The 27,906-nt window shown below is 35.8% G+C and overlaps 1 protein-coding gene and 1 pseudogene across 1 annotated transcript in view; one reads left to right on the forward strand and one right to left on the reverse strand.

The window, feature by feature from the left end:
- LOC110202749 (3',5'-cyclic-AMP phosphodiesterase 4D) overlaps nt 1-27,906 on the forward strand; it is a 686,828-nt gene that overhangs the window by 101,996 nt on the left and 556,926 nt on the right. The gene's annotated exons all lie outside the window — the stretch shown is intronic.
- LOC144457255 (U6 spliceosomal RNA) lies at nt 11,986-12,086 on the reverse strand (annotated as a pseudogene).

The raw sequence follows: 27,906 nt of genomic DNA on the forward strand, positions 1-27,906 counted from the left end.
TTGCATAATTACACATGTATAACCTGTAACGAGTTGCTTGTCTTTTCAATGAGGGTGGGTGGGGAAGGAGGAAGGGAGAAAATTTAGAACTCAAAGTTTTAAAAACACATGTTAAAAAATTGTTTTCACATGCAACTGGGAAATAAGAAATACAGGAAATGGGGTATAGAAATCTATCTTGCCCTACAGGAAAATAGAAAGGGAAGGGTATAAGAGAAGGTGGGGAGAGATAGAAGGGAAGGAAGATTAGGGGAAGGGGTATTCAGAATGCATGCCATCTTGGGGTGGGGGAGGGGCAAGATGGGGAGATAATTTGGAACTCAAAATGTTGTGGAAGTGAATGTTGAAAACTAAAAATAAATTTTAAAAAGAAAAAAAAACAAAAAACCCCAAAAATAAAATGTCCCCCTTTTTCCACTCACATAGCGATGACGGGCCATTTGAAACTTTCTTTACCTTTTTCGTGGCAATAGCCCTCTAACTGACCTCCTCCATTCCTTAAATCTCCTGTCACTCCAATCCATCCTCCACTCAGCTGCCAAAGTGATTTTCCTAAAGTGTTAGTCTGACCATGTTATCCCCATTCTTAGTATACTCCAGTGACTCCTTATTACATATAGAATAAAATGTAAAGTCCTTTGTTGGGACTTTTTCACAAACTAGCACCCTTGCTACCTTTCCAACTTATCCCTTCCATGAATTTAAGATTCTGCCACATTGGTCTCATTATTCCTTACACATGATAATCTATCTCCTGGCTCTGTGTCTTTTCATTGGTTGTCTCCCATTTCCAGAATGCTCTTCTTCACCTCCAATTCTTGGCATTTCCAGTTTTCTCCAAGATCTAGCTCCAATTTTACCTTCTACAGGAGGTATTTCCTGGTCCCACTAACTATAAATGACCTTCCCTCTGTCAGTACCTTCTATCTGCTCGCTCTCTCTCTCTCTCTCTCTCTCTCTCTCTCTCTCTCTCTCCATATATATATATATATATCTTGTATGCACCTAGTTGTGTTCATTTTTGATGCCACCATTAGAATGTAAGCTCTTTGAGGGCAGGGATTGTTTTTGCTTTTCTTTGTATCCCAAATGCTTAGCATAGTGATAAATACATAGTAATCACTTAATATATGCTTGTTGACTGACTTCTGATGGAAAAATCTAATGTTAAATGCACAAACTAATGTTGAATTTTTCCTTCATTTTCCCTGACAAGAATTTTTGGTCTCATAATTATTTTAGGTTTAAATATTTTTAAAAATAATTTTCACTTTTTCCTAAGGATTTAGATTTGCAAGCTATTGCATTTTAACTTTAGTCCTGTACCAAAGGTTAAAGAGATATATTTAAAAGTTCTTGATGTCAGCTGACTCACTGTTATAGCTCTTCTCTTAGATAAGAGGTTTTTGTTTCTTTTCATTTTCTTTTTAATTTATGGAATAAAACAAATATTTCTATAACACAGTACAATGAAAAAGATGATCGCGTATGAAACTGCAAATCTACTTTGCAGAACTTGCTGTTCCTTTCAAATATACAGCAAATTATCATGCATATTTCTTTTTTTCTTCCCTCTCCTTTCCCTCCCACCCTAGAGATGGCTACCTTTACAATAGGTACATGTATGCAAAATTATTCTATACATATTTCTATTTATCATTTATTTCTGTAGATGCAGACAGTGTCTTCCTTCATTTGTCCTTCATAGTTAGTTTGGGTGTTTATAATAGTCAAATAAACTCTTAGTTCAAAGTTGTTCTTAAAAAAATATTGCTGTTACCATATACAATGTTCTCTTGATTCTGTCATTTCGCTCTTCATTATTTCATAATTTAGATAGAATTGTAAGCAATCTCCAAGTCATCAGGCACAGTTTTCTCCTTGTTGGCAACAAATTGCTTAAGCCATCTTTCAGAGATGATTATAATATTTTTAAGACCTTCAGAGATGGAGATTCCACAAATCTGGTAGCCTCTTTTAGATACTTAATTCTTCTATCCAACAGGTTAATGATAAGCTGCTGATAATTGCACTTATCTGGTACCCTTCCACCAGCTGTGTCATTGAGAGCAAATAGATGCATTCAGATTTTCTGAGGTCATGAAACTCTTCTGCACTGTTCTAATGCACCAGCATAGCAATCTAGTGTTTTCTTAGTCCTGCAACTGGTCTCATAAGGTAAGGGAAGAGAAGAGAGTTAAGTGTTTACATAGCATTTGCTATGTACCAGGGACTCTGCTAAACACTCTTTACAAATAATATCTCACTTGATCCTCACAATAACCCTGCAATGTAGGTACTATTTATTATTATCCCCACTTTACAGTTGAGATAGCTGAGGCAAACAGAGGTTAAGTGATTTCCCAGAATCATACAGTTGATAAGTGTCTTAGGCCAGATTTGAGCTCAGCTCTTCCCAGCTCCAGGCCCACCCGTCTATCTGCTGTGCCACCAGCTTTCTTATAAGAACTCAGTATTTCAATGAGCCCCCTAAAATGTGAAATTTATGAAACAGTTGGAAATCTAATGTTATAGGCTGGGTCTTTCTAAATCGATAATTTAATGCCTTATGAGATGGAAACAAAGAGTTTCTCAAGTTCATCGCATCTATAATCAAAGAGGTCTTTAAGCAAAAAGCCGGACAATTGCACTTGTTGGAGTAAAAGGCCTTTTTACTGATATTCTGTGATGTTGTAATTCTGTTGGCATTTAAAGCTGGAGCAGTCTATACAGAAGCTCTTATCTCACCCTCTCCTGTTCTTTTTTATGTTTTAGTGATGCCTTTTTTTTTAATACCATGGATATGGACCAGATCTATATAGCATTCCTGTCACAAAGAAAATCAATTAAGCAAAACAAACCAGTATAATGATAATGTGTGATGACTGTATGCAACTTCCAGAGAACATCATCCCTGCTAAGGACAGGGAAGTTTGTTCCATCATCTCTCACCTAATTTCAGCATTGGTCAATGTGGTCTTTAAACTGAGTTTAGCTGCTCTGTAGTGTTTTCTTCATTCGTATTATTGTAATCATATGTGTTGTTCTCCTGGATTCATCTTATTTGCTCTGCTTCAGTGTAGGCTTAGTGGTATTATCCCCCATGTGTTTATACCCTATTTGTTTTTCCTTAATATCCACCTCAACAATCTACCCATCCCTTTACCTTCCATTGAATCTGCTCTTGTAACAAAGAAAATCATTTAGGTAAAACCAACCCACCCAGGGACCATGTCTGACAGTCCTGTCTGTTAATGTTTTTGTTTGTGTTGTTTTATTCATTGTATATATTCTTCCCCTGGTCATGCTTGCTTCAATCTGAACTAGTTCGAACAAGTTTTCTTATGTTTCTCTAAATTCCTTATATTTACCACTTCTTATACAATATGATATTCCATTGCATTCATATACCACAGTTTGCTCAGCCGATTTCCAGTTAATGCACTATTTTCTTAATTTTTGGCTGGCACAAAAAGTAGTACTGAGAATATTTTGGTATATGTAGGACTTTTCATTCTTTCTTTGACCTTCTTGGGGCCAACAGTTTTACTAGAATTAGGAGGTTAAATGACTTTCTCATAGGCATAGAGGTAGTAGTAAGTACTTCAAATGCATTTCTTTAAACTTCAGATACAATGTTCTTTCCAGTATGTAGTGCTTCCTTATATGCTGATTCTGTCTCAGTCTCTATAGCCTGTCACTCTTTTGTGTGAAGAAACTGAATTAGTCTTGTGCCAGCTGCATATAAGCCTTGGATGTTGATTTTCATCGCCTCATGTGGTCCTTGAGAAATTTTCAGATTCGTGGTTTTTTCCTAATATTTTCCAAATACCCAAGTTAAAGGACATTACTATCAAGGAGGGGAGAGACTAGATAAGGAGGAAAGAGAGAGAGAGAGAAAGAAAGAGAGAGAGAGAGAGAGAGAGAGAGAGAGAGAGAGAGAGAGAGAGAGAGAGAGAGAGAGAACGAGAACCAGGTTTTTGACTTTTTCCTTAAAAAAGAGCACTTAATGTTTTCCATTCTGAAGGAATTCTTCATACGTTCCATGAACTCTCAAAAATAATGCAGAAAATTTCACAATAACATTTCAATTCCAAGTGGACATCAGTGTGTACTGTAGATTTTAATACATCTAGCTTTTCAGAGTACTCGACTGGTTTGTTTCTTATCTAGCTTGCTTTTGATTTCTTCAGTCACAAGTGATACTTAAACTATGTGGTAATAGTTGATCTTTTTAGTTAACACAAAAGTTAAAGAAAGAAGTAAAAGCTGTATAACTAAAAAAATCCCTATAGTGTGTTCAGAAATCTCCTCTTGTCAGCAGAAGGAATTTTTTCCTTAGTATTCCACTTTTGCCTTTTATAATGAAAGAAAAGTTCCAATTGCCATTTATATATTTTGCAAGCTCTCTCTCTCTCTCTCCCCCACTCTTTCTTTCTTTCTTTCTTTCTTTCTTTCTTTCTTTCTTTCTTTCTTTCTTTCTTTCTTTCTTTCTTTCTTTCTTTCTTTCTTTCTTTCTTTCTTTCTTTCTTTCTTTCTTTCTTTCTCTCTCCTCCTTCTTTCCCTCTTGTTGTCTAGCCTCTCCTTTCACCTCCTTGATAATAATTTGACCTATTTCTTCTTTTAATTGTTTTCTGTTTGCTCTAGAGTTACCTAAATGATTCTTGCTTTCTTGAGATGAACATCTTTTCCTTAGCAGTTTTCCAGAGAACTAACATACTTTCTCTTGTACTCATGTTTTAATGATTTGTTTGCAGCTAGTGACGAATTGAAAGAAATTGCATATCAATCCTTGGTTAAGCTTTTACTGTCTCCCTGGGGTGTTATGACAACTGCGTCTTAAGCACTTGAGATCTATAAACTATCTTGAGTTTTTTGAAAGGAAAGGTAACAATCCAATGTAGAAATAGTTGTCTAGCTCGGCCTCTGATATGGTTGTTGGAGGGAGTACCCACTTTGACGAGCTCACAGAAAAGATCACAGATCTTGGAAGAGCTTCCTAATCTTTACATATGTCATCTCAGTGCCTTCTAATTTTCAAAATTCATGTTATTTTTCTTCAGGGTTTGGATATGTGTGATTACATAGACCAACTAATAGGTCATCAGAAAAGTATGTTGCAGATTTTGTCATAATTGCTAAGTAGTGCCCTTTGGTCAATTTTACATCATGTAATTGTGTTTGTTCCCAAATATTCTGTATATGTTCTTTCCCTTAGTATTAATGCCATTTTGGACCATGCCTACACAAAACCAAATGATTAATAAAAAGTGAGGGGGAAAAGGCAATTATTTGAATAATTGCATCATGTAGACGGAACTTCCTTCATGAAACTTTAAACTGCATTTATTAACTCTTTTTTCCCCCTAACTCATATATTTAGCCCCCATATTCCTCTTGTACCACCTTATCTCCCAATTATTCCTTGCCTGTGTCCTATTTCCGGTCTTCTTAACGTATTGTCCAGATTGTCCTTGAGCACCCCCTGCTGTTTTCTGTTATAATTTCTTTTTCTCTAAGATGATGATGACCAGATGAGGTCTAAAATGACAGCGTGTCAAAGAAAGAGACCTTAGCCAAAAAATGCATCGTTTTACTTACAAATACATTACAGCCGAAAAAAATATGCAACATTAGGTCATAAGGAAAAACTTTAAATTCTTCAAATAAAAGTCGTAGCTTTAGTACTGCTTATTGATTTTATCATAAAAGGGCAGTTGCATTACTTTAATGGAAGAACATTTTAAAATCTTGAAAAATTCATCACAATTTTATGTCTTGTTTTCTCAACAAAACCATAAGTTTATGGACTGTGGCCACTCCTCATTTTTCTTTATATCCCCCACAGTGTCTGTAGGTAGATACTCTGTCAGTATGCTTCCAAAATCTATTAAAAATTTTAAAAGTATTTGTTCACTTGTCTTGCTATCACATAGCTGCAAATTCAGTCAACTCTAAATTAAGTATCATCAAACAAAGGCTAGATGACCAGTTGTAAGGATGTTCTGTGGAGAGAACTGGCTTTTGTTTGCTTTTTAATTTTATTTATTTATTTTTTTAGTGTGGGTTGGACCCAGTGGCTGTTTGTGATTCTGTGATTGTGGTGAGCATACCTGAAGTGACTGAAAATACATAATTTTGTGCTTATACCAGTCATCTTTTTTTTGTATTAAGTAAATTCTTGAACTCTGGTACAATGAAAACTGTCTATTCTTTAATGTAGAAGTTCTTAACTTGAGGTCTGTGAACATTATTTTTAAAAAGTATTTTGATGTGTTTCACTACAGTTGGTTTTCTTTGTACTTGTATACATTTCATTTTAGACATTTAAGAACATTATTCTGAGAGGAGGTTTATGTTTCATTAGACTGCCAAAGAGTTTATGACACAAAAAAAGGTTAAGAACCCTTCACTTCAGTGGGAACTGGCCAGTACTCAGAAACTGTATAAGGCTCACAAATTACCAAGAAGCAAGAAACTACTAGCTCAGGGAAAAAAAGTAAAGTTCCACATTGGTTTCCCAACTTTTTAACATGTACAGCTTTAGGCACTGAAAACCTTTTCCTTCCCTGTCCATGCTAATTTCCTTGACATTGACTTCGGAAGTGGTGCCACATACCCTTATATTAATGCTCTGTAAGAGGCCAATCAAAGGTGGGTATAAAGAAGAGTAATTTCCAGTTCTTCTCAGCATCCTATGTTAATAATGCTGTTTGAACATATTCCAGGAAAACTATTGATGCCAGAGGCAATTCAGAATTAGGCAGCTGGATGTTTTCAACCACTATTAATAATAATATCACCACTAAAATCTCCCCCAGGTTCTGCCAGCTGTGTTGAAACTGCTGTTTCCTCTGGCTACCTCCTGCACATCATCCCGGTACAGAAGTTTTCCTTAGGCTTTCTATTTTCTTGAAGGAATTTTTGGAATGAGGGAGCTGGACAGAGCTAGTGGTGATGTAAATGGGTATCATGGGAGTAAGAACATAAAGGAAAGGTGAAATGCCTAAACAACTTTTTTTTCCTTCAACATTGGGATCTACCAACAACTGATTTCTAAATAATTCACATCTAATTCTTTGATTGAATCCATTCAGATGTGTCTTTTGTTTTCATTCTAATATCTCAGTAGGCACAGCCTTGGTTTTACTTTCAAAGTAATTTTAAGTAAATAGCTTCGCTTAGAGGAGGGAAGATGAACTGTATTATGTGTATAGTGTGTGTATATATATATACATACATATGTATATGTATATATATATACATATATCTGTGTAAGTGACAACTTATTACAATTTAAATTATGAAAAAATATGTTCTATCTATCTTCTATCTCTGGTGGTCAAAACCAGTGAATTTATCAGTAGAAGGAACTCCAAGAATAGAAATTACCTCCAGTAAAGCAAATTGGCATCACATCTATAACTTTCATTCTTTTGGAGGCACTGAGAGGCTAATTGAATTCCTCACAATTACATAGCTTAGTAAGTGATGGTAGTAGTGGTTATGATGATGATGGATCCCAACAGGCTCTGGAGTCACAGAACCTGGGTTCCAACTACTGACATTTCCTGTGTAACCTTGGGAAAGTCACTTCACTTTCCTGGGCCTCACTTTCCTCATCAGTTAAATAATGGAGTTGGATTTAATGGCCTCCAACTCTTGGTCTAATGGTACTTTTCTATTTGATCTTTAAGTATCAAGCTTCTTTTTGGAGAGTTATATCAAAAAGAAACACTTAATTCTTTATTTCTTAATCCTTTATTCTTCTTTAAATTATCATTACCACATTTTGGTGAGGATGATGTTTAAAAAAAATTCAGATTTGTGTGTGCTACTTTAGTCTTGGTTTTCCTCCCTGAAAAATCAGAATATGAGAAAAAAAGCATAGTCCTGAAAACAAAGGAAAAACAATATGAGGGTTTCATAAGTCTGAATTGTAAAGTTTCAAGTTGTTTGAACTTATGATAAAAACAACTCCACGAACACAAAATAAGGTACATTCCATTCTAACCAAAGTAATTTCTTTATTAAAAAACCCTAATATCTTAGTACTGAAGCATTTAGCTGTCATGTTTATCTAGTTATTAATGTAAGAAAGTCAGTGTTATGTAGTGGATGGAGAGCCAGGAACACCTGAGCTAAATAAAGTTTTTCATCTGACACATCCTTCCTATGTGACCATTACTAAGTATCTTCATCTTCTCAGTGCTCTAGGAAACTAAACTATGCTTGTAGGAGTTGCCTTTCATAGAAGTTCCCCAGTCCAATGAAAATAACAGGTCTGATTTCTATCCCCTACTCTTCCCCCATTAATGTGTTTGTGTTTGACTGTAGCACCTCCATTTTTAAGTGTGTCACTGATGATCCCATGAGATGTGGTAAAGCACTCTTGCAGGATGAAGCAAACTCATTGGTTTCATTAGTTCCTTGGAATCATTTTCCTTTTGGTTGAAAGCACTAGTCTTTAAAACTGTAATCACAGCCTCAACTGTAATTTTCTTAGAAGTGCTTAAGGATGACAGAGTTGTTGAACTTTTGCCACTGCCTGTGCATAAAATTAGGCTTTCTAAGGTCTGAGTAACTTAACTTCTTGAAAGTTTGCCATTAAAACTCAGCCTGAATAGTATTTCTTCTCCTTCACCTGAATGATACCCCAAACTCAGGGTGTTCCATAGCTGAGTGAGTACTGTTTTAATTACTTTTTCAGATGCTTTATGCTATAATAAGAGTACAGAGATATGTATGGTAGACTTTCCACAAAATCCAAAGACGTGAATTCCAATTCTAGCCATGCCATTTATTAGTAATATGACTATTAGTAATTCACTTCTCTCTGGGACTCAGTTTTCTCACCTGTCAAATAAGGGCTATACAGACCCTAGTGATCCCCAACCCTAACTTTCTGTGACAAATCAGAAATACCTTAGGTGTCTTTAAATCCTTTTTTTCCCTAATGTATAAACATCATCATGTCACCTAAAAGAAAAAGAAAATTAGTAAAATACTTTCCATAGCTGTCAAATGAAATGTCTTACTGACAAGCAACACATTTCTTCATTGTGCTCATAAATTACCTGGATTCCTCTGAGAGATTGTGATTTCACACTAGGAATAATGTATGTTAGAGTCTAATTCAGGTCTTTCCTCCGAAGTTCAGAGATTTTTTAAAATAAATTTTTAAAAATTTATTTTAAACAAATACAAAATGAGGGGGGAAACACTATCATGTACATGGCAGAAAAAAAAGAGAGGATTCAATATAAAACAATAAATTTCCATTTCAAGAAAATCTCTATAATAAATACTACACTTTGTTTTCAGAGCTGCCCAGCTTTTCTTTGTTTCCTTGTAGGTTTGCTTTTGTTCTCTGCTGCTTTGCTGTGCACTTTTTACTTTATTTTCTTCCCCTTCCTTGCCCCACCCCACCCTAAAGAAGGCTACAGTTAAGCACGGATACACACACACACACACACACACACACACACACACACATGCACACACACATGTAACATATACATCGGTATCTATAAACATACACATATATACATATATGTATTATGCTTATTTCCTCCTATCATCTGTTTCTCTGAAAGTAGATAGTATCTTCCTTCATAAGTCCAAGTTTTTCCATGTTTTTTCTAAATCAATGGACTCATCATTTCCTACACCACAGCAATATTGCCATCCAGTGACATCCTATCTGAGAGACTGTCTATGAAAGTTGTTTTTCCCTCAATTTCCTGCGTTCCTTCTATTCTTGGCTGCATAGATTTTATTTATGCAAGAAAGTAATTTAAAGTAATCAAAATTATCCATTTTGCACTTTAACAATGTTCTTACCTTATTATATAGTTTAAGGTCTGATACTACTGAATGTACTTCCTTTACACCTTTTTTTCCCTGGTTTCTTTGTGATTGCTGACCTTTTGTTCATCCAAATGAACTTTGTTATTATTTTTTAACTCAGAAAGATAATTTTTAGTAATTTAATTAGGATAGCATTACATAAATAGATTAGTTAGGTAAAATTGTCATTTTTTATATTGGCTTTACCTACCCATGAACAATAAATATTACTTCAATTATTTAGATCTGACTTTGTTTGTATAAAAAGTATTTTATGTTTATGTTCATGTAGTTTCTGTGTCTGTTTTGGCAGGTATACTCTCAGATATTTTATACTGTTAAGTTATTTTCAGTGGTCTAAAACAATATTGAATAATATTGCTGACACAGTGTAGTTTTCCTTTTTTCCCCCTTCTTTTGATTAAATCTTTTTTAGCTTTAACTTTGTCTGAGATCATGGTTTCTACCCCTTTTTTCTATAATAAATTATATTTCTATCTCTTTATTTTATCTTTGTGTGTATCTCTCATTTTTATTGTGTTTCTTGAAAGCTAAATATTGTTGGATTCAGATTTTTAGTTCAAGTTCATCGCATTCACATTCTAGGGCATAATTACTTATGTGTTTTCCTCCTTCCTATTTTTCCTCACTATCCTTTTCATCTTGTTTAACCTATCCCTCCTCCCTCCTTTACTTTACTTAACCTCATACCTTGCCCTCCTATTACCCATTACTTTATTAACCAGCTTACCCATTCCTCCAAGAATCCCTCCCTTAACTTCTCCCTTCCCACCCTATCCTCTTGCCCTCTTATTTCGTTCTGAATTTAGAAGACTTTTATACTTTTCTAGATATGTATGTTGTTCCCTCTTCAACCCATTCTCAATGAGAGTAAGGTTCTAGCACTACCTGCCCTCCCTCCTACTAGCTTCTTCAGTATGTTTTTTTTCTTTTATGCCTCATTTGTATGAGTTGATTATTCCCTTTTATCTCGCCCTACACAGTTTTATGTTTTTTAGAATCACCCCATCATGCTCTGCTCAGCCCAAGCCTTTCTTTCAAACTATCCAAATAATGAGTCATAAAAAGTACTGACAATATTTTCACGTATAAGAAGTAAACAATTTGACCCCACTGAGTCCCTTATAATTGGTCTTTAATGTTTATCTTATTTTTCTCCTAGATGTTATATGTCAAATTTTCCCTTAAGTTCTGCTGTTTCTGTCACAAATATGTGAAAGTCTTTCAGTTTGTTAAATGTCCTTTTTTTCCATTCAGGATTATACTTAACTTTGCTGGATAAGTTACCCTTGGTCATAACTCCAGCTCTCTTGCTCTATGAAATATGGTATTCCAAGACATACTGTCCTTCAACAAAGTAGTTAATAAGTCTTGGGTAATCCTTAATGTAGCTCCGTGGTATTTTAATTGTTTTTTTTTCTTGTTGCTTCCAATATTTGCTCCTTAACTTAGGAGCTTTGAAACTTGGCTATGATATTCCTGTAAGTTTTCCCCCTGGAATCTCTTTCAGGTAGCAATTGGAGGATTTTTTTCTGTTTCTGATTTACCTTTTTGTTGTAGAACTTCAGGGCAATTTTCCTTGATAATTTCTTATAATATTATATCAAGATTCTTTTTTAAAAGTCATAATTTTCAGGTAGTCTGACTATCCTTATAGTATTTCTCCTCAATCTATTCTCCAGATCAGTTATTTTTTTTCTGATGAGATGTTTCAGATTCTCTTCTCTTTTTTTCATTCTTTTGATTTTCTTTGATAATTTCCTGGTTTCTTAGAACATCATTAACTTCCCCTTGCCTAATTCTAGATTTTAAGGAATTACTTTCTTCCTTAAGTTTTTGATTCTCTATTTTAAGTTGGTTGACTTTCCTTTCATAATTTTCTTGATTTTCTTGGATTGCCCTTATTTTTTTCCTAATTTTTCCTCAATCTCTCTTATTTGATTGGTAAAGTCCTTTTCAATTTCTTCCAAGATCTCTCTTTTTTTTGTTCTTGGAACCATTTGTGTGTCTTATTGAAAAAGAAGTGGCTTTTTTTTAGCTCCATTATCTTGCTCTGATTATGAGCTCAGATCTTCTCTATCCCATAGTAGTTATCGAGGTTGAGTTCTTTCTCCTAAAAATATGGAATGCTTCACATATTGTGTCATCTTTGCACAGGGGCCATGCTGATCTCTTTATCATTCCAATTTTAGTATATGTGCTGCCAAAGTGAGCATCAGACATTCTTAAACTTTTTTTTTTTTGGTTCCATGGACTTTTTGGGAATCTGGTACAGACTCCTTCTCAGAATAAAGGTTTTAAATGCATAAAATAAAATACATGAGATTACAGAGGAAACAATTCTGTTGAAATATAGTTATCAGAATATTTTCTTTTAAGTTCATGGGCTCTAGATTAAGAATCCCTGTGCTAACTTAAAATTGGTCTCTGTGCCTCAGTTTCTACAGCAGAGAATAATATTTGTGGTATTCGTTGGAGTATATCATAAAGAGAGAGATGATGTAGAAAAGTACTTTGGTGAGATAAAAGGAGAGTACAAAATATAATTAGTGCTTTCTGTTCCTCTAACTGAATTCAACCTATTATCCCAATCCATATTCAACTGATTCCAAATTGAACAAAATACTCCTTAATCTTTTTTGTACTTGTCTCCATGTTAATTGGGTGGCACTGTTTTGGGTAAATTCTTATTGCTGTTTATATCTCAGTATATGGGCAATGTTGCCTGAAATCGGACTGACTGCCACAAGTTTCTCTAAATTATATAGAAATATATTCTTCCTAGTTGTGGTAAGTGGACTCAATAACTACGTGTGTTTCAATGAAAATTGGTTATTTAGCAGGTAAAGAAATTTAGTCTCTTTCTAATGGATTTTTCTTTTAAAGTACTGTAATTTTTTTTAATCAAAGAGAAATTATGATGGTGGCATTATTTTATTTTTTTAATTCCAATTGATATCATTTGATTTTCTGCATGAATTTGGTTTGGCCTTCTTTAATCTGTGACTTCAGTAGCCAGAGATTTTTTTTTCCTCACAATCTAGAAGGACCAGGTACATCAAGTAACAAGGAAATATATTCGATTATAAATATTATTTCTTCTGTTTGTGCAAATGAACCTTAAATACAAATAATTATGAGCAGATATTGTAATTTTACTCAGAAACAAGCATTTTCATCCTACTATCTCTATTTTCTTTGTCTTATGATAAAAAAAAACAAATCCACTGCACTAATTGACACACCTTAGACCTTCAAGGTATTCTTAAATTGTGATCTTCCTGGTGTTGAAGGTTGTTGGATTTTTAGGACATTAGATATTCTCTAATGCTTTTCCTCTTAGGGATTTCAAAGATCTGAATTTTGATTGTTACTATTTGAAAGAGTTGTTATAAAACATTGGCAATGATATATGATTCTTTCTAGTAATTAGAGGTGTTAACATAGAAAGGGATGTTAGACAAGCATGATCAGTACCAATCAAAGAAAAGAAAACTGTGAGTAAAAAAAAGAAAAATTTCAAATATTTTATCTGATCTTTCTTCTTTTTCTGTATTTTTGCTACAGTCAATATAGGATAGGTTTGGACCTATGATTTCATTGATTTGGCAAACTCTTTGAGGAAATGTCTTCAAGTAATGCAGGCTAGCACTTTCTCTTTAATATACATTCTTACAAAGTTGACTAGAACACAGAAGAGTTAAGTGATTTACCTTTTGTCACACAGATTGTCTGTGTCAGGGGAAAGGAGTTGTACTCAGGTCTTCCTGGCTCCAAGTCAGTTTAGATTTTTCAAAAGAGCTTTCTAAGTCTTGTGTCTAGGTTGGCATGTCTAATTTGTGTGTTTACTTAGGACACTGACTTTACCCCAGTAGATGGTCAAGGTCTGAAAATCCAACCCAATTCTAGCTAATAGTTAATGTTGAGATAAATAATTCATTATCACATTAACATGGCAGCCCCTCCAAAGTTTACCAGCTGTTCAGCCTCTGAAAAACTACTTTAGTACATTCCTGACACACAATTATATTTGCAGCTCTAGTTCAAGGGCTTATGACAACTGAGATGCTTTTTTCCTACTGTTGTTGGTCTTATTGCTCACCAGGTAGCAACACTTACATCATTATAGTATCTCACTGTGTCCCATTACATTTACAGCTTCACACTCCAGACATAGTCCCCCATTATGGAAACATTTCTTTCATCATAACTGGGTCCGTAAGTGTCAGGGCTTAGTTTATTCTCACCCTGCCTACCATATGCTCATGCTCAACCATTTAATTGTGGACAGCAGTGTTTGTTAAGATTATGAAGATCGTGATTTGTAATGGGATTGAATGTGATTGTGTCCCTGCTTAAAGAACAATGAGAAGAGCATGTTTTTACTTGTCTTCATCATGCTCTAGTATAATGAGAATCAGTATCCCCTTCCTGGGTAACATGTTCTTATGAAATAGCTTAAACATTACACTAGTGTATTTTCAAAAATAAACATGGATTCTGTCTACCCTCCCACTCTACTGGATCCTAAAATACCCTGCTATATTAATCTGTAGCTGTCCCTTGTGTCTCAGCCCTTAGTAATTTGCCCACTCATTAAAGATGCTTATAAAACATTCCAATTATATATTTAAATCACTAGAGCATCTACCATTTGGTCCCTTGCATGTGGATTTGCTCTTTTGTTAGAGAAATAAATCATTTGCTCTCTATTTATAGTTTAAAGAGACTGGTTATTTAATAATTGCTTTCGTTTTGGAATAAGGGAAGGTAAAAAAGAATGAGCTCTTAATACTTTCCAATATTACTTTAATTTTCCAAATCTTGTGCAGAAGTCTGCCTACTTTCAGAAAAGGATTCTAATTCTTTCCAAGTGTCCTGTTCTTTTGCATGTGCATTTTAACAGAATCTTTTTATCAGATTTGAGGTAGGTGGGTAAAATAAATCTATATCTGTATATGTAAGTAGATAGATAAATAGATAGTGTATGTATACACACACACACACACACACACACAAGTTCCTTGATACAACATTTTAACAGAAAAAAAATGCTTTAGGAGTAAGTGGCTGAATGGTTAAGGAACCAGCTTGTGGTATGCAATATATTATATTTTCAGAGCCATCATTTCCTTTCACAAAAAATTGCTTTGGGAGATTTTGAAGGATGCTTGCGTCTCCATTGTCATATCTGGCAGTAAGCTCCAGGCAATAAGGTAGACAAGCTCACACCAAAAGGGAAGATCACACCATTTTGGCTGATTCCATCTGTGTGGATTTACAGTTTTTTAGGCAGTGTAGGTGGTTGGTGAGAGGGTCCCTGAATACACTAAAACTGAAACCACTGAGGTGTATAGATTGATAGGAATGGGCATAGATGGGAAGGTCAACTGGGGCCAGTTTTTTTGAGTAGCTAGGGGAGTTAAGGATATTTACTAATAGATTATCTCTGTAGGAGAGTGTGATTATAGTGGGTTAGAAGATGCATTTAGAAATATTGGAAGCAGGAAATAGAGCAAGTAAGATCTAAAGGACTTTATTGGACTTAACTCTACCTGCTACCAGATGGAAGTCAGCTGTAGGCAACTTCAGGTGCCAGCAACACTGTGTGGGATAGCCCATTCCCAGAAATACACACACACACACACACACACACACACACACACACACACACACACACACACGTATGTGTATATGTATGCATGTGTGTATGTATGTGCATTTATGTATACGTATATATACATGTACGTACATACATACATACATACATACATACATACATACATACATACATACATACATACACACACACATACATACATACACACATCATAAAACCCAGGATACCATAATCAGTCGATCAATCAACAAACATTTATTAAACACTGGTTATATGCCAGTCACTATGTTAGGTGCCAGGGATACAAAGACAGTTAAATAGGCCTTGCCTAAATAGTTTACATTCTGATGGGGGAACACAAGCTATACATGTATAGGTATATACAAATGTACATGGATGTGTACATATGTACAAAACAGACACAAAATAGAGTCAAAATAACCTTGGCAGGGACGGCACTAGCAGATGGTTGGGAGGAGAGGACCAAGGAGGGAATGGAAAAATCCCATATAGAAAGTTTCATTTTAACTGAGTTTTGAAGAAAATCAGAGATTCCAAGAAGCATAAGTGGGATGAGAGAATATTCCACGCTTGGGGGCAGCAGCCAGAGCAAAGACACAGTCGGGAGATGGAGCGCCATGTGTGAGGAAAGCAAGAAGTACAATATGGCTGGGCGTAGTGTGTACGAGGCTGGAAAATTAGGTTGGAACCAGATCGTGAAGAGCTTTGCAGGACAAACAGGATTTTGTATTTGATTCTGGAGGTAATAGTGAGCCACGGGAGTTTACTGAGTAGGGGAATGACCTGCACATAAGGAAAATCTTTGATGGTTATATGGAAGATGAATTGGAGTGGCAGGAGCCTTGAGGAAGGGAGACCAATTTGAATGCTGTAGCAAGAGTCCAGACAAGAGGTGATGGAGCCTAATTTAGGCCCTCAAAGATATGCAGATTTTAGTACAATGCTCAGTTCTGGATTGGTACATCAAAGAAAAACTCTTCCCTAACTGATGGAGAGTGATGGCTGGGGTTAAGATTTGGAATCCCTCATTTAATCCAACAGTTCATTTAAATAAGCATTTATTAAGTGTGTTAAGTGTCAATCGCTGTTCTAGGTTCTGGGATAAAAATGAACAGTCACTCCCCTCATGTAGCTTACATTCTACTAGATGAAGAATCATATTTCATGTAAAGTAAATACAAAATCGGTATAAATGGATTAGCCTAATACATCGAGAGGTCTAGGTGCCTTTTCTTTTCAGATGCTCATTAGGATGCACAAGGAATATCAACTGGTACCATAATCTGTAAATGTTATCATTGAACAATCAAGGGAGTTTATGAATTTCTGAATCAACTGGTTGGTTTATAGGTTATGACTAATTGTGGAGGGGCTTCAGTGTTGGTGACCTCATTAAGTGTCAGGTGGGAAGGAAAAGGGCATGTAGAATTTGACTGTGACTTCTTTGATAGGCAGCTAGATAGTGCAGTGGATAGAGGCAGGGTATTGAGTCTGGAGGTTTGCTGTGTAATCATTTTTTCAGTCATGTCTGAACCTGTTTGGGGTTTTCTTGGCACAGATCCTGAAGTAGTTTTCCATTTCCTTCTCCAGATGATTTTACAAATGAGGAAACTGAGGCAAATGGGGTTAAGTGAGTTGCCCAGGGTCACACAGCTAGTAAGTGTCTCTGAGGCTGGATTTGAACCTAGGAAGATCAGTTCTTGACTCCAGGTCTGGCATTCTATCCACTGTGCAACCTAGCTGCCCTGGAGTCAGGAAGGCCTAAGTTCACATCTGGCCTTAGATACTTTAGTTGTGTGGCCCTTGGCAAGTCACTTAACCTCTGTTTGCCTTAATTTCCTCCAGCTCAGAAATGAGCTAGAGAAGGAAATAGCAGACCATTCCAGTATCTTTGCCAAGAACAGCCCAAAGGGGTTCGTGAAGAATCAGACACAACTGAACAACAACAACAACACGACCTCTTTTATCTACCTTCCTGTCTTTAGGCCACTGGCTGGCCTGTCTCAGTGGGAACTTTACTGATGCTAATATCTTCCTGGCATCAGAAGGCTGTACCTTCACAACAGAAGGCAGTTTTTTCCAGGGAGCTACGAGGTAGCTTTCCACACTCATCTGAACTTGAAAAGGGGATCTTTTTGCAGCCTTAAAGGATATTTCAGTGGCTGAGGAAGTGAATAGCCTTCCCCAAGGAGTCTCTTGAGGGATCACACCTTTAATTATATACAGAAACTAAATACACTCTGAGTGTAACTGACCGCTAGGTCTGAAGGTTGACAAGCATTCTTTAAAAAAAAAAAAAAGAGGTAGGGGCAGCTAGGTGGCACAGTGGATAGAGCATTGGCCCTGAAGTCAGGAGGACCTGAGTTCAGATGTGACCTCAGACACATAACACTCACTAGCTGTATGACTCTGGGCAAGTCACTTAACCCCAATTGCCCACACACACACACACACACACACACACACACACACACACACACACGCCAAGAAAAAAAAAAGAGGTAACAGTATAAATAGGAAGAGCTTTAATCAAAGTAGCTAATTCTGCATTTTATTTTAATATCCTTTATCAACAGCAAATGAGTTCATCTTGTAGTGCCTGTTTTCTTATACCTGCCAAAAAATAATGAATACCAAATCTGACTGCTCTGTGTATTCTGCTCAGCATATTCTAAGCTCCTAACAAATATAAAAGTCATGCATATAATAATGCTGTAGTTTTTAGCTACAAAAAAAAAGAGATCCCATGAAACTCACCTATTTATATTTGCATTTAAGTGGTAACATTAAAAGGTACTCCAGAATACTGGTTGTTCATCTTTTAAAGTGCTAAGGGTTACTTGAATTTTAAATAGATGCTTTCATAAGCCCTTATTCAAATTGAGAACATAAAGAAAACTTAAGGGAATATATCATGGTAGAAATATTTACAGAGTCCAAAGATCTGGATGGAACTTCCTTTAATAGATAGTCATTAAATATCTAGTGTTTGCAAAGCAGTGTGCTGGAAACTAGGGGTGCACTGGGGGGAGGGGAATGGGAAAGAAAAAGTCCTGCCCTCACGGAGTTTATATTCTCCTGGAACAGTTCATAGGCACTTCCTAGCAGTGAGAACTCGAATGAAATCACTGTGCTTCTCAGATCCTTAGACGCCTCAACTTTAAAATGGGATCATACTTGCTCTGCCTATTCCACAGGATTGATATATCATTCATATCTATATCTATATAGGTATAGATATATACACATGCACATGGACACAGCTATAATTATATAAATATTATACACAGATACATGCATATATATGTATGTATTTGTATGTATGTGATGCATGAGTATATATACAGTCGTGTGTGTACATATATACACATACATGTATATATGTTTTTAACAGTAAAATTCTTGGTAAAATACTTAATAAAAGTATTCACCAAAGGTGCAGAAGACACTTTCTTAGGTAATACCATATCTGCAGCTGATTTATTTCAGATAACGATATGCACAGTCAGTTCCCTTAAGCTAGAGTTCATTAAAACATAGGATAGATTTGTTACAATATTTATTTTCAACCTCACTGATATTGGACTGCATCTGGTTCTAGTATATAAGCTTAAGTGATATGTTATGTAATCTATATGCTGTGGTATAATGGAAGAGACAGTGGATTTGCAGTCAGATCCTGGGATCAAATACCAGCTCTGCTTCTTACTGACTTGATGAGGGTGATTCACTTGACTTTGCTTCAGTTTCCTCACCTGTATAACGAGGACACTGGATTCAGTGATGTTTAAGAAACTTTCCTCTGTTTAATACTGCTAATTGAACCTTGTATCCAAGGAATACCATGACATTCTCTGATCAGTCAGCAAGCGTAGAGTCAGCACTTATAATGTGACAGATACCCTGGTAGTTGCTGGAGATACAAAGAAAAAATTAGAACAATAAATAAACATAAATAAGACAACAAATATTAATAATAATAATAAAGAAAAAAGAAAAAAACCCAAAACAGTCCTTGCCCTGACGGGGCTTACATTCCAAATTATTTGAAGAGTTTTTTTCAAGAACGTATGTACTGTGGATGATATAGAAATTTCTCAAAATGTATTTTGAGCTGCTGTGCTTTTTTCAAATTTATCATAACTGATTGATTTGACTACAAGCTCTGTGAGGACAGGAACCAGTTCTCAGCTGTGTATGTATGCCCCACAGGTCAAGGTACTCAACTGAATCAGCTTCAAATTGACATGCTATTTGATGCAAAACTTTAAGCATTTAGTTTAATTTTAGAAGAGTATTGGTAGTCTCTACTGTTATGTGAATGCTTTTACTCAGTGTACATGCTGAATACATTTCTATACACATAAATTGGTTTAGACTGGTTGAATTCAATCAAAGAAGGAGTTAGTAATGTTGGGGAGAAGCAACCAGCAGTTGAATTAAGTTGTGTTTCAACTAAATAGTTAACATATATACGTGTATATTAATATGCATATGTGCATATTAATTTAATATTAACTATTTTAAAACATATCTAAATACTATTTATTGTGCATATTTTCTTAATTAAAATATATTTAATGCATTTATTAATTTTTACTTAATTTATATTAATATGCATGTATGTACATGTTAGTTGATATGTACATACACCTGCATGTATGTATATAAAACATATATGCACACACGTATATACATTTGGTAGGTATACATTCAATCTAATATTTGCTTTTAGGCTAGTTAATTTAGAAGAGAGGAAAGAAAGAAAAATGTATCTGACTTATGAGTAATTAATTTCTTGTTTGGTGTAGAAAAGTGCCTGTAGGTACAGAAATATTTGAGAAATTGTATCTAGATTCCACTTACAGTCATAATCAAGTAAATTATTCTGATAAATGTTGTTTTTATTGTTTCATTATCATCCTAAGAGAAAGAACAGAAATTTTATTAAACACATACTTTAAAAATTTAGAGCCCTACTTTTATGACTGGGAAGACCATTATCATCACACTTAAATGAGAAAAATTTATCTACTTGTTAAAAAAAAAAAACAAAAACCATTTCCTTAGCAAACTAGTTTGTTACTTTGGGATTTCATCTCATCTGATCTCATCTGTGTAGTTACCCCTTTCAAAAGAGTTTTCTCATTCTATGTGATTGTCACATAAATCCTCCACAAGTCTCCACCTAACCTGCTACAGGCTTTACTCTGCTTCTCTTAGTATTGCATGGGTACCAAAAGAGTAACTGAACTGTGTTAATAGAATTATAAAGGAATTTGGAGAAAACCAACAGTTACAATATATTTTCCAAAGCTCCTAACAAATTCAACCTTGTTATATATGTATTTTGCAAGAAATGTTATCTTTTCAGAGTATTAGCTGATAAGATTCTATTTTGACAAAAATTATCTGCTTACACTTAGAGGGATTTTCCCATTCATTTTGTTCACAGATTGCACCCAAAAAATTTAGGGAAGTGCACTAGAATCTCATTCAGTACAACGTATGCATAATTCAGAGTTATTTGGGGCAGCTAGATGTCAAAATGGTTAGAATGCCAGGCCTGGAGGCAGGAAGACTCATCTTCCTGAGTTCAAATCCAGCCTCAGCTGTGTGATCTTGAGCTAGTCATAACCCTATTTGACTCAGTTTTCTCCTCTATAAAATGAGTAGAGAAAAAAAAAATGGGAACCACTCCATAATGTCTGCTGAGAAAATTCCAAATGGGGTCATGAAGAGTCAGACACAACTGAAAATGACTTAACAAAAAGAAAAATTATGTGTTACCTTCTCAGCTCCATAGCATAGCCAGTTGATCTACCAGTTTTTCAGATAAGGTAAGAAGGTATCGCTAGGGTCATTTTCCTGCCTCCTTGTGTTGTGCTGTCCGTATTCCTTCCCCTTTATTTGCTATTTATCTTTTTCTTTTTACTTCTTCTCTCGAGCAGTTTCCAGTCCTATGTATGCCTTCGGGTAAGAATGCAATTTGTCACCCCCTGCCGTATTACTAAAATGAGAGAATAAAGAGGAGCAAAATTCAGTCACTAATGTAGAAAAACCCCATCACTCCTGACAATATGTCCATGCTGTTTGAACCAACTTTGCATGTTATGAGTCCATCTTTGGCTCATAACAAACAAACTGAAAAGAACATTTTGAAATATAAGATCTCAAATAATGAGTGGGTTAGGGTAGTGCATACAGTATTCCACTCAACTCTATAATCACGCCCGTAATGGAGTTCAGTAAAGGCAAAATGTAAGTCTTGTGCTCCCACCCAGTACATACTCTACCTAGAACAGGCAGGAACCATACATCACTTAACAGCAAAACAAAACAAAACAGAAAACCTATCATGAGTATTTAAGACAGAAAATCAAAGTAAATTACAGGGAAGAAGATTAAGCAATAGAATCATTCCCAGCCCCCAGGCAAAAGTGGTTATAGTCTGTCATATACTCACACACTAATAGAGAAAGGGTTAACCTACTAGAAAACTCATGCTCCAGAGATAGAAAGGGTTTTAGCCTTTCTGTTACATTTCTTGTGTCATGACTAAAAGATTCTTCCTTTCAGAATCTACATCACTCTACCTCCCACAGTTCTTTACTCTGATGCTACATTATGATAGCCGTTCTCTGCTAAAAGCTCCAATCTGTGCCACTACGCTCTACTATTGTAGCCATTATCTTCTGTTATTCTTTTGCTGTGGTGGTAATATTCCAAATGAAGCTCGCTCTGTTGCTGTGCTACTTCTCTGTCATTTTCTTGCTGCTCTATTCTCCTTAGTTACTGTCTGCTGTGATTCTGTTCACCCTACTCCTGCGATAAGTCTTACATAAATGTTGCCTTAGGGAGGTGTTCCAAAAACAGGTTACAAGCCTTGGGATTGATATATCTTCATCCCCAGACTAAACACCCCTTACAGCTGCTGCAGTACTAGAACAGAAAGGGCTGTTCCAGCAACTGGAAGTTTTACCCTTCCCAATAGAAGGTCCCCAAATCTTGGTCCTAGAGGAGGGGAGGGCAAGTCAGTTTCTTTTCTTTCTTTTAAGCTTCAAGATTCCCAGTGAGGCAGGGGATAAGCACAGAGACACACAGACACCTCTTTCTATTATTCCTTTGAAACCGTCCTTTAAAACACAATCTTCGGACTTCATTTGTTTGATGAACATGGGCATTCATTAAAATAAGCGATAATTCAGAGTCTTATTAAATAGCAACTCTGTTTATTTTGCACTAGAGTTTTCCTTGGTTATGATTTTTAAGCCTCCCACTGTGACCCTCCTTAGCCTTCAGAAGAATGTTAAAAATGAACTGTTTCCATGCATCTCTTCTACTTAGATTGCAGTTAATTAAAGAACTATTCTGACATTAACAGAGACACACTTACAAACATTTTCTTCAGGGTTGTATTACTGTGCCAAAACAAAATAACCTAACTGGAGACCACAGGAGATGAAAATGAGGGGGAAGGGAAGGGGACTGTAGGATGATAGCCTTACTAATGTTAAAACACATAAATTGGCTAAGGCTAAGGCTAAGACACACACACATACACACACACAAGTATAGCTACCAGCAGAGAGGTTAATCCATTCTTCTCCTTTTATGATTCATCTCCATTGGAAAAGACAGATGTTTTCTACCTCTGCTTCCCTCCCACTTACCCTTAAATTTTACATACCAGCTGAACTATCAATCCTAATGTATCCAAAAATATCCCATCTTGGCAATACGTTCTTTTTGTATTCCAGTGCATCCTTATTTCCTGAAACTAGTTTTGTAGAGTGTTTCATGAATAATTTGAAAGGCCTGAATATAATTCTTTTTTGTCTGCCTTCTATGATTATATTCATTTTAGCATTCATTTCCTATCTGGTCCTCAGTTGCTTCATCTGTAAACTGAAGAGGTTGAACTCGCTAGATTTCTAAGTTCCCTTCCAGCTCCATATCAACAATGCTGTGATCTACCCTTCTGTCTAAATAAATCCATGTGCTTTTCATAGAAGCAAATAGCTCAATATTAATGGACCGTTTCCATGTGTACTTTGATACCACCATTAGCGCTTTTATTGCAAAAGTACATTGTAAACCACAATGAGAGAAAAATTTTGCCTCCACTGGCAATGCTCTCAGATTACATTTAAACAGCATACTTAGTTTGTACTTATATTTCTGATAGATTAAATTGCATTATTTCAAATCTTGCAGGATATATATATCTTTACAATTCCTCAGCTTGTAATTAGTTGAATGATTCTTATATTTTATATATAATTGAAATATATAGCAAAAGCACAATGAATGAATTACAATAACTTTTTAAATTACTCTTTTTCATTGCTCTTCCAGTATTAAATCTGTTTGCTCTTGCTGGAACCTTTCTGAGATGTGCACTCATCCAATGGGCAGTGAAATTGTCAAAAGGAAGTCACAGAAGGAAGATGGGCCAATTTAAATGGCACAGCCTAGATCAGCGGTTGTCAAACCCTAGTCTAAGGATCTCCCCTTTCCCCAATTCAGGGAGTCCATGATATCAAGACTATCAAGAAGTTTTCATTTCTAATACAATAAATGTTGATAGATATAAGTCATATAAACACAAGCTCTTTGGGTTCTTCAATTTTTTAAGAGTGTAAAAAGATCCTGAGACCAAAAAGTTTGGAATTGCTCACCTAGAGAACCATTTTACTGAGTAATTGCCTCAGAAAGAAGAGATCAGTCTTCCTCTAGCAACCCAGATTGTCAATGGGGTAAATGCCAGCAAACACTAGCTCACATTGATCAGTACAGAAAGTCATAGAAAGGGTTTTACAGCTTGAAGGAATCTTAGACGCCATTTAATCTATACCTTCTTATTTTAAAGAAGAGAAAATGGGGGTCGTGAGAAGTGGGCACATGACCAATGTCATAGAGGTAGAGCTCAGATCTAGACCTAAGCCAGGTGATGCCAAATTCAACTTTCTGTATTTATGCTTGAGTGCCTCTGGTCTTTTTCATTGTTATAGTCCTTCCCTCTTTATTCCCACAAAAACCAAAGACTTTGTCAGCCACTGTATGTAAGCAACTAAAAGCCCTTTTTTCTTAGCCTTAGCATGAGGAAGGAATCATAGCCCGATAATAGACAGTATTAATCAAGCATCACTTGTTTTCTAGGCCCTTTGCAAAACACAATGTTAGACAATATCCCAGCTGCTCAGAAATACCAGTAGGAAAAAAAAAGCCAAAACTGTGTTTATCATCCCCATTCTTTTGGTACTTCTTGGGAAAGGAAGTCCTTGTAAGAGCCTCAGTAGATAGAACAGGGACATTGATGTACCTCAAACACAATTGGAAAACTAGACTGTCCTGGAAATTGTGCCTGCCACTGATGGCTTTTCAGACTTTACTGTGAACCAGCACCCATGTCCATGATATCAGAAAATAGATCCCTGGAGGGCATGGAAGGTGAGATTATCCTACATAAAAATATATGCATTTATAAAAAATATATATTCAGAGTTGTATCTCATCATGCCCCTGCATGCAAAGCCCAAGGCAACTGCAGAATTGGTCAATATCTAGTCCTACTTTGATATGTGATTAAATAACTCTTAGTATTTGGAAAACTATGAAAATGAATATCCAATGTGAACTCTCAAGGTTATAAAAAATAAAATTGTCATTAGATTGTCACTTTCTTGAGGGTGGTAACCATATCTTCTGGAATTTTCTTATTATTCCCCCCATGGTTACTTGTTCCACAACTGTTCCACAGTAGCTGCTTAAAAATGTTGACTAACCACTTTCATCTAAGTGCTCTAAATACTGGATATTTAATGTTAAGAAATGACATTATTACTTTTACATATTTGGGGATTTTCATGCTGTGTCCCTTATCAGATACCAAAGGAACTCCCAGGGAGTTTGTAAAGGATCATTCATCTGACAGAGGCAACATCCATATAGTAAGATTCACTGCAAAGTTGCAGATTCAGATGTGGTGCTTTGTCAAATAACAGAAGGTCTTTCTCATTTGTGATCTTTAATGGAATTATCTTTAATTCACTTTTCTTCTATTTCCTTTTTCTTTTCTTTTGTTTGTTTGATAGCAGCAACCATGGAAACCCTTTTCCTTCTGATAGTGTCACATAGGATGGTGAGGCAGAGAAGGGGAGGGCAAACAGAGGAATCAAGGAATATGGTTTCCTAGGCAACAGTCCTCTGAGAAACCCATAGGTGGCACATGTTATAGATTTGTCAACTAAATCACATTCATGAATCTATATGAGTTGAATTTCAGCAGGGTGGCTGTTTTTTCCATTCCTAAAACTGAGCTAACTAAAACAAAACAAACAAAATAGAATAATCCTTTGCATAATAATGCTGAATATAATTGAAGGGAATGGGAAGGAGTCCATTATATTATGTAAATCTTCCATAATGATATGAGGAAAGAGATTAAGGAAGGTTTACAAACCCTTTCTACCAATATTTCAAAGTGGGTTCCGTGGTGTTGTAGTGTAGACTGAAATTTTAAAGAGAGCTGGATTCTCACAGAACCCAAGAGAACCAAGCAGCTGACAGAGCAAGTTATCTGAATTTGATAGGAATTGACGTCAGAGCACTGGGAATGCCCAAGGCAATTCTGCATCCAGCTTCTCTGCGCATTCTTTTGAAAGTAATGAGGACGTCTGTGCGTTAATCATTTTCTGACAGTTTAGGCTCTAGTCTCCTGCAAAAATGAAAGAGTGTGTGTGTGTGTGTGTGTGTGTGTGTGTGTGTGTGTGTGTGTGTGTAAATGTGTGTCTTTTCTTCTTTCTGAAACTTAAAAAAATCTATTTCTGTTCTAAAAGTAATTCTTTGGGAATATTGCAAATAGCTTTAGACGATCCATTACTGTGGCTAGATATTCGTTTTGCAAACTACTAAACCATGACTGTAAAAATGTGCTGGGAACAATAGCTTAGTTATTCTCCGAAAGCAAACAGCTATCAAGGGAAGACAATATTTCTAAGACATTGCCTCATAGATATTTCTGGTTGTTAATTTCTTGGACTTTTTTTTTCTTTCTTCCTCTAAAATGTGAATAGCGTCAGACATCTGTTAACCATGATTCTCCTCTAAAAACCTAGCAAAATCATGCTGTGAAAATAGAGGTCAGATTACTGATACTTGACCCAAATAAGACTCATTACTGATTCATTTATTAGATCCTGGGCACAGCCTATCCCCATAATATCTATCAATCAGTCAATTAACAAGGATCCTTTTGAATTTTTATTGTTCTCTCAGTACACTATGGTATCATTAAAACATGCTGATTTAGAGTTGAGCAAATGAGTTCTAATCCCAACTCTGCTGCTTCTTACCTGTGTGACCTTGGGCAAATCCCTTGACTTCTCCAGGTCTCAGTTTCTGTAACTAAAAATTGAGGGGGTTAAACATCTAAGGTCCTTCCTGTTCTAAATCTATGACCCTATGAAACTAGTGGAGCGTGGGCAAATGCCTTGACAGAGATTATTCTAGTATGAAATAGCAACAAGAATTAGACATTTTCTTTATTACTCTTAAACACCAGGGTTTCTCCAGATTTGTGGTGGAAAGATATTGTAGAAAGGAGTTTTTTGTCGTCTTCTAATACTGTGGTGTCTCAGTGGTGAGTGACCGATGAGTCCACATACAAGTTCCATTTCTTTTGTAGTAGGTTTGAGGAGTCATCAAAAGTCAGGTGAATCAAAAATAACATAGTCAGGTGAAGGATTGATGTCCTGGCATGGCCGGAGCAGTTGCCTTGGTTTTTTATTGTTGGCAGGGGATAAGACAGAGAACAGGATAATGCGTTCTAATTCTTTCAATTTATCTGTTTGATTTAGAAATGTCAAAACTGAATCACATGTTTAGAGGTGTAAGGGACCTTAGAGATCATGTTTTCTAACAAACTCATTCTACACATGGGGAATCTGAGGTCCAGAAATGTGACTTGCCTTAGGTCCCACAGGTAATAAGTGGCAGAGAAAGGCAGGATTTGAGCCCAGGTCCTCTGATTCTCAATCCGTCCTTATTTCCATTGCATCACATACAGACACAGACACATATACCACCTTTGTGATTACCTCATTAGGATTCTGCTTTGAACATGCTGGCAGGAAGGTTTACCAAGATCTCCAAAAATATAGATCATTATATAGTCTGTAGTTTTCAAAGACAAAAGTTATTTTTCTGAGTCAGGTCAGGCTAAACCTAGAAATGGTTGATGGATGGTTAGCTTTAGCTTTCCAGGTCCCATTATGTGTTGGCCATAGAAAATATTCGTTGTGAAACTAGATCCAGTATTGCATCTTGGCAAATTAGCTGCAATTCAAATGCCTCAGGTGTAAAAGAAAATAGATTAAGCCAGAGAAGCAATT

The sequence above is a fragment of the Phascolarctos cinereus genome, unplaced genomic scaffold (genome assembly GCF_003287225.1).
Source record: "Phascolarctos cinereus isolate Bilbo 61053 unplaced genomic scaffold, phaCin_HiC Scaffold_4;HRSCAF=312, whole genome shotgun sequence".
Classification (NCBI taxonomy): Eukaryota; Metazoa; Chordata; class Mammalia; order Diprotodontia; family Phascolarctidae; genus Phascolarctos; species Phascolarctos cinereus.